The following is a 6311-nucleotide window of genomic DNA, read 5'->3' as shown; positions in this document are numbered from 1 at the left end:
GTCTTCCACACATAATACGCAACTATGAAGAATGCGTGGTAGATTGCGAGAATAAAAAATGCTAGGGCACCGGTAAAAACAAAAAAAAAAAACATTACTCTGATTTGTATTTTTATTTTTACAGGAACATTACTATGATCTTACCATCAACAATTGTGTCTAAATTTACTTTCTGCTCATCTTTTTTTTTTTTTTTTTTTGTGTTTTTAGCAAATATAAATATTATATATTTTTCCTTTTATAGGTGCTCCTGCAGTTCAAACACAAATCGATTCAAGCTTAGAGATTTGCAACAATAATACATAAACAGATAAATAATGTGTGTGGGTGACTCTATGTAATAAAATGTACTCATTGAACTGACATGCATAATGTCAATCTTAAATAAATACGTTTTTAATTCACAATGCCTAATTTCTAATTTTTATAATCTAACATAGTAGTATTTTCATTTGACACTTTTAAGCACCATTGTTTTTTTTTAGAACTTCCAAGAAAGACTGATTCAACCAGATTTAATACATATACATTTTTAAGCACCTTCTTAGTATATGATATGGGTATTGAGTTTGTTCGACCATACTTTGGGTCTTTTCCATTTCTTTTTCTTATTTTTTCCTTCTTCATTTTCCCTTTTGTTAAAAAAAAAAAAACATAGGCTTTGCGATGAGTCTAGATATTTTATTTTATTTGATAGTGCACCCAGACATAGGAGATTGATGAGTATGGATTTATTTAATGTGATTTAACTCTTTTGATAACAATAGTTTCGCTAATAAATTAGGGTTCTAGATAAACATGATCTTGAGACGTAACTGGGATATACTTTTTTAAACATGGTGAACATAAACTTCTAAGTGTAATTGAAATTGAAACTTGTACTACTAAACAAGAAGATAAAGGGGATTTAAAAAAATCTTAATCATTTTCCATTATTTTGTTTCAATTCTATTTATTTTATTTGGAACAACAAATCATATGCAATATTAAAAAATTATGGGACAAGTATTTGCCATTAATAAATTTAAAAAAATATGGGACAACTATTTATCACTGATACATATAAAAACACGGGATAAATATTTATTATTGATAAACATCAAGAAAACACCAGACAAATATTTGTCTATGATAAATATTAAAAAAAAACCATGAGACAATTATTTGTAATTGATGCATAAAAAGTACGGGACAAATATTTATCAAAACTTTTTACGAATTTTTTATCACTGATAAATATATTAAAAATGGGAAAATATTTGTCAATTATAAACACGTTACATATATTTGTCATGATAATAAAAAAACATAGGATAAATATTTAACATTGATACATCTTGTCAAAAAAAACATTGATACATAAAAAAACTATGGGTCAAATATTTGTCACTGACAAAATAAAAAACATTGTAAATATATTAGCATTACTACATAAAAACATGGGAGAAATATTTGTCATTGGTAAATCTAAAAAATACAATGTCCTCGTGAGCTTAGCTCAGTTGATAGGGACAATACATAATATATGCAAAGGTCGTGGGTTCAAACCCCGGACACCACCAAAAAAAATCTAAAAAGTACAATGGACAAATATATGTTTTTTTATTAATACATAAAAACACAATACGTATATTTGTCATTAATAAACGTAAAAAACATGGGACATATATTTGTCTTTTCGACGTAAAAACTTGAACAGATATTAAAAACTACGGGATAAATAATTTCATTGATAAATATGAAAAACTTGGACAAATAGTAGAGCATGTCGCCCGTACATAAACCTGGTTAACACACTAGTTAGATACACTCATTAAATGGAAAAAATTATTGTAACTTATTTTATTCCATCCACTATCCAAACAATGGAGTGGGAACCTTGTTCAGTTACATTGTAAAATATCCAAACAGTGGAATGGAATCTATATTTCATTCCGTTCCGTTCATTTAAATTCCGCTCTCTTCCATCAATCCAAACAGAACCTAACTGTTCTGGCACCATATTGATTTGTTTGATCTCCAAATGAACCATGGTGAAGGATCAATTTAGACTGTCATTTGTAAAATTGAAACCATGAAATCGGTCCCAAATATTTTTTATTTGAGCCTTTAAATAATGGAAATTGAATTCCTCGATTAATGAAGAAAAAAAATTTGTTAATAATATAATTATTTTCTTTTATAGCTTGACTGTTTAAATTTAGAAATTAATTATCATGTATTTTTTTTCGTTTGAAAAGTCATAAACTACATTTTTTATGGCTATAAATATGGCATTTTGCATAACCTAAAATATCAAAAAAAAAAATATAGAATTATACTAAGTATATAAATCGAAAAGAATCATGGAAGCAAGCATGATAAGAAAATGTGTTGTGATGATGCTAATGGTTATGTTTGTTGTAGCAAAGGTCGAATGTATCACTCCATCTCAAGAGTTTGAGCCAGATAAGATTAAGATACCATCACTTTGTGAATTAAAGTGTGACGCATTATGTATTGGACACAAAATAATAGGAACATTTGATAAGTGCGTGGAAGATTGTAAAAAAACCAGATGCTCCGGTCAAAACCAAATCCTAAATTAACATCAGCATGGTAACTATATTTTTACTTTCACATCATTTTTTTAGGGGTATTTTCTCATCATATTTTAATTAATCTTTTTAAGAAATCTAAATATTTATCTATATTTGTTTTTACTTTGTAGGTGATGGTGCAGTTCATCTGCATGCATATGTTGATTTAAGCTTGGGGAGTTGGCAACAATATTAAATAAATCATTTGTATGTTATGTGAGAATCTACATAATAAAATTGTACTCGTCAGAATATACATTGTTTTAATTCATAAAACTATATTCTATATTTTGTAATCTATTTTTTCTAGTAAGTTTTTTGTTACTTGTTTGTTTTCTATAATGGTTGATAGATAGGTTCTGGTATGGAATCCAAAAGAATTTGAATGTGCATCACAGGTATGAAAATTTGATAATGGCCATCAAGCAACTACTTAGCATATGATATGGGTGTTGAGTTTGTTCGACCCTACTTTGGGTCTTTTCCTTTTCCTTTTCTTTTTCTTGTTTTCTCCTTCTTCATTTTCCCTTTTGTTACAAAAAAAAAAAAAAAAAAACCATAGGCTCTGCGATGAGTCTATATATTTTATTTTATTTGATAGTATGGATTTATTTAATGTGATTTAACTCTTTTGATAACAATAGTATTTGATAGTATGAAATTAGGGTTCTATATTAAATAAACATGACCTTGAGACAGTAACTGGGATATACTTTGTTAAACATCGTGAACATAAACCTCTAAGTGTAATTAAAATTGAAACTTGTACTACTAAACAAGAAGATAGAGGGGATTTAAAAAATATCTTAATCATTTGCCATTATTTTGTTTCAATTCTATTTATTTTATTTGGAACAACAAATCATATGCAATATTAAAAAATTATGGGACAAGTATTTGCCATTAATAAATTTAAAAAAATATGGGACAACTATTTATCACTGATACATATAAAAACACTGGATAAATATTTATTATTGATAAACATCAAGAAAAACACCAGACAAATATTTGTCTATGATAAATATTTTAAAAAAAATATCATGGGACAAATATTTGTAATTGATTCATAAAAAGTACGGGACAAATATTTATCACAACTTTTTACGAAGTTTTTATCACTGATAAATATATTAAAAATGGGAAAATATTTGTCAATTATAAACACGTTACATATATTTGTCATGATAATAAAAAAAACATAGGATAAATATTTAATTAATATTGATACATCTTGTCAAAAAAAACATTGATATATAAAAAAACTATGGGTCAAATATTTGTCACTGACAAAATAAAAAAAACATTGTAAACATATTAGCATTACTACATAAAAACATGGGAGAAATATTTGTCATTGGTAAATCTAAAAAGTACAATGGACAAATATTTGTGATTGATACAAAAAAGCACATGGAAGGTATAAAAAATAAAAGAAATATGTTTTTTTATTGATACATAAAAACACAATACGTATATTTATCATTAATAAACGTAAAAAAAAATGGGAGATATATTTGTCTTTTCGACATAAAAACTTGAACAGATATTAAAAACTACGGGATAAATAATTTCATTGATAAATATGAAAAACTTGGACAAATAGTAGAGCATGTCGCATGTACATAAACTCGGTTAACACACTAGTTAGATACACTCATTAAGTGTTCTGACACCATATTGATTTGTTTGATCTCCAAATGAACCATAGCGAAGGATCAATTTAGACTGTCATTTGTAAAATTGAAATCGTTTGATCTCCAAATGAACCATAGTGAAGGATCAATTTAGACTGTCATTTGTAAAATTGAAATCATGAAATCCGTCCCAAATATTACTACTATACATAGACATAGATTAGATTATTTCTTACTTCTATATTTTTTATTTGAACTTTTAAATAATGGAAATTGAATTCCTCGATTTATGAAGAGAAAAAAAATTTGTTGATAATATACTTATTTTCTTTTATAGTTTGACTATATATTTTGAATTCCTCAATTAATTTGACTATATAGTTTGACTATATATTTTGACTATGTAATTTGACTGTTTAAATTCAAAAATTAATTATCATGTATTTTTTTCGTTTGAAAAGTCATAAACTACATTTTTTTATGGCTATAAATATCGCCTTTTGCATAACCTAAAATATCAAAAAATAGAGATTCATACTACTAAGTATACAAATCGAAAAGAATGATGGAAGTAAGCATGATAAGAAAATGTGTTGTGATGATGCTAATGGTTATGTTTGCTGTAACAATGGTTGAATGTATCACTCCATCTCAAGAGTTTGAGCCAAATAAGATAAAGATACCATCACTTTGTGAATTAAAGTGTGACGCATTATGTATCGGAGCCAAACTAATAGGAACATTTGATGCTTGTGTGAAAATTTGTAAAATAACCAGATGCTCCGGTCAAAACCAAAACATTCCCATGACATGATCCTAAATTAACATCAGCATGGTAACTATATTTTTACTTTCTCTACATATTTTAATTAGTCTTTTTAAAAAATCTAAATATTTATCTATATTTGTTTTTACTTTGTAGGTGCTCATGCAGTTCATGTGCATGCATATGTTGATTTAAGCTTGGAGAGTTGGCAACAATGTTAGATAAATCATTTGTATGTTATGTGAGACTCTACATAATAAAATTGTACTCATCAGAATATACATTGTTTTAATTCATGAAACTATTTTGTATATTTTATAATCTATTTTTGCTAGTAAGTTTTTTGTTACTTGTTTGTTTTCTATAATGGTTGATAGATAGGTTCTGGTATGGAATCCTAAACAAGTATTTTGCATTTCTACCTTTCTTTTTTGGGTCATGTTAACTTGTGCCCTTAGGGCACAAGTTAAGGAGCTTAAAATGGAAATTAAAAATAAATTTTGTATTGAAAGTATAACTTTTGCAACTTTTAAGGCATTGAATGCACAAGTTCCAAGAAAAATTTTCTACATTTGATTTCTTAACTTATGCTCTAAGGGCACAAGTTAACATTTCCCTTCTTTTTTTTACCAAAAATAACCAAATGAGACTTCTTCTCCCAATCTCCCTCGAAAAAAGAAACAAAAACAAAATGAGACATCGTGTGACTCAAACACAATGATCGATGGCTACAAAAGAAGTTCTTGCCACCATACCACCTTAAAAATTAAACAATAAGTCGACTAATGTGAATTACTTGATGGTTTCTTATTATTTTTACATTGAAGTAATAGGTGAATAAATTACTTAAGAATTGCTCAACAAATACGTGGCATCATGAAACTACTTTAGTTATGCAACTGAATAGATTGCTTATTTTTCTCCGAATTTGAATCCCACGGTTAAATTCAAAGGTTTGATCATTCAAAAACGGTAATCGTAATACTACTACTCTAAAATTGACCGTGGAAAAAAAAAAAAACTTCTAAATATGCGGCAAAAGCAAGATTCTTGCGTCCCTACGCAATTTTGGCGTGAAAATAACAAAGCTACAAAATGTAGCATCAGTGCAAACGTACATTTTTTGCACTTCCACAGCTACAACAAATACAGCATAAGACATTCCCAAACCGAATATTTCATTTCTTTTAAAACCAATTCTTCCAACAATTAGACAAAAAAAATAAAAACTCAACGTTGGGGTAATTCACATTATTTTTTCATACGATCATTTTACATATATCCTAGTAAATGTACGAAATCAGTTCCCACATATGGAATGGTAACATC

The 6311-nt window shown here is 27.4% G+C and overlaps 1 long non-coding RNA gene across 1 annotated transcript; it reads left to right on the top strand.

The window, feature by feature from the left end:
* The first annotated feature begins 4751 nt into the window (after positions 1 to 4751).
* Positions 4752 to 5293, top strand: LOC146945154 (uncharacterized). The gene is made up of 2 exons (XR_015028159.1): positions 4752 to 5051; positions 5139 to 5293. It is a non-coding gene; the product is annotated as an uncharacterized LOC146945154 (long non-coding RNA).
* Positions 5294 to 6311: the final 1018 nt, after the last annotated feature.

This window comes from Medicago sativa, chromosome 2 (genome assembly GCF_051527215.1).
Source record: "Medicago sativa cultivar Bolivia chromosome 2, Bolivia_mono, whole genome shotgun sequence".
Classification (NCBI taxonomy): Eukaryota; Viridiplantae; Streptophyta; class Magnoliopsida; order Fabales; family Fabaceae; genus Medicago; species Medicago sativa.
The sequence above is the reverse complement of the archived record's forward strand: the minus strand, read 5'-3'. Positions and strand labels throughout refer to the sequence as shown.